Raw genomic sequence first — 2,322 nt, 5'->3', positions numbered from 1 at the left:
CATTGAGATGTGCAGGTAGCATTAAGATGTACAGGAAGTATTAAGAACATATAGGGGGTCGGTGTGGATGTTCAGTTATGAACTAGGCTCAGGTCTCCTCCCACAGCACTGAGGCCATGAGCCTGTGTCCCGGAGCCGGCACTCCAGGCTTGAACTTGTTTATATAGCCCAGGCTGGCCTTGAACTCATGCTGATCCTCTTGCCTCACCTTCCCAAGTGCTGGAGTTACAGGTGACTTGCCAGCGAGATGCTGCTCTCCATAGGGATGCTTATGCTTTCAGCTACCCAAGTCCACACCATCTTGACTGTCCAGCTCTTTGCATTCTTCAACTTACTACCGGTGGGAGCAGACATTTTAGCGTATAATTTTGAAAATGCATCTCAGACATTTGATGATCTTCCAGCAAAATTTGGGTATAGACCTCCAGCTGAAGGTTTAAAGGGTTTTTTGATTAATTCAAAACCAGAGAATGCTTGTGAACCCATAATGCCTCCACCAGTAAAAGACAACTCATGTGGCACTTTCGTCGTGTTAATTAGAAGACTTGATTGTAATTTTGATATAAAGGTTTTAAATGCACAGAGAGCAGGATACAAAGCAGCCATTGTTCACAATGTTGATTCTGAAGACCTCGTTAGCATGGGATCCAACAACATTGATGTGTTAAAGAAAATTGACATTCCATCTGTCTTTATTGGTGAATCTTCAGCTAATTCCCTGAAAGATGAATTCACATATGAAAAAGGGGGCCACATTATCTTAGTTCCAGAATTTACTCTTCCTGTAGAATACTATCCTATTCCCTTCCTCATTATAGTGGGCATCTGTCTCAACCTAAAGTCATTTTTATGATCACATAAAAATGTCCAGGACAGACACAGAGCTAGAAGAAATAGACTTGGTAAAGATCAACTTAAGAAACTACCTGTACATAAATCAAGAAAGGAGATGAGTATGATGTATGAGCCATTTGTCTGGATGAATATGAAGATGGACACAAACTCAGAATCCTTCCCTGTTCCCATGCTTATCACTGCAAATGTGTAGCCCCCTGGCTAACTAAAACCAAGAAAACCTGTCTGGTCTGCAAGCAAAAAGTTGTTTCTTCTCAAGGTGATTCCAACTCTGACACAATAGTCAAGAAGAAAACGAAGTGTCAGACACACGCCTTTGCTTAGACCTTTAGCCTCTGTCAGTACCCAGTCGTTTGAGGCTTTGTCAGAGTCCCACTCGCCTCAGAACATGACAGAATCTTCAGACTTTGAGGACGATGACAACGAAGATACAGACAGCAGTGAGGCGGAGAATGAAGTGAATGAACACAGTGTTGTGGTCCAGCTGCAGCCTAATGGTGAGTGGGACTGCGACACAGCAAATACCGTGTGACCCATTAGGTGATGGGTTGATTTCCCTGTGAAACATTTATTTAGGTCTGCAATTTGATTTTTTAGAGATTTCTGTAGAAATAACTTATTTTTTAGTGTTCTAGTTTAATCAGATTACCCAAACAGGCTGCAGGACTATATTACATTTTACTAATAACAGACTGGTGCTGTAACTCAGGCATCAAGGATAAAACATAGCCAAAATGTATTTTAAAATCTCAATATAGCTTGCGATTAAGACTTAGATCACAGTATGAAAATGTTTTGTGTTTCACACACGAAATCAGTGCCATGGCCATCTAGCATAGGCTAAGCCAGTGCTCACGCCTCGGTAAAGAATGAGTTGGAGTACCTTCTGCTGTTTCTCCAAGTTGCCTTCATTAGTGAGAAGCAACAAGGTATTTTACCACTTCTCCCCTCCTATCAGCACCTCACAGAAAACTCAAAGCTATCTTTTTCATTTCTGTTCCCAAGCAGTCGTATCCTGATATGAAAGGTCTGTAACTAGTACAGATTTCAGAAGGGTTTTAATACTACAGTGTTATGTATAACTATGGTTCAACAGGTAATGTCTTTGGACTTTTGAGATTTCAGTATGCTTCAGTTTTGTGTTGAGATCAAAGCAAAAAGAAAATGCTGCATAAAAATACCAAACTTCAGCAACTGTTACTACTCTCAGATCATATACCTCTTAATAAAGAGCATCTTCTGCTAATTAGCCCTGCTAACCTATGTACAGAGAAACTGTTTAAGTATTAGATTTGAAACTAAATGCTTAACAGAACTAATGTATTGAAATGATGTGTTATGAAAAGGTAAATTATACACCATTGTAACTACGTAGAAATTAAAGAAATGTATAATCAAACTACTAAGAATTTTTATATGGCCTTATATGAGGGGAGTTTGAATGTTAATAAAACTTTTCCACTTTAA

At 39.5% G+C, this 2,322-nt stretch overlaps 1 pseudogene; it reads left to right on the top strand.

Moving 5' to 3' along the window:
* The first annotated feature begins 78 nt into the window (after positions 1-78).
* Positions 79-1,387, top strand: LOC102029815 (annotated as a pseudogene).
* The last annotated feature ends 935 nt before the right edge of the window (positions 1,388-2,322 follow it).

This window comes from Chinchilla lanigera, unplaced genomic scaffold (genome assembly GCF_000276665.1).
Source record: "Chinchilla lanigera isolate Chin_1 unplaced genomic scaffold, ChiLan1.0 scaffold01525, whole genome shotgun sequence".
NCBI lineage: Eukaryota > Metazoa > Chordata > Mammalia > Rodentia > Chinchillidae > Chinchilla > Chinchilla lanigera.
Note: the sequence above shows the minus strand (reverse complement) of the source record. Positions and strands in the feature narration are given on the sequence as shown.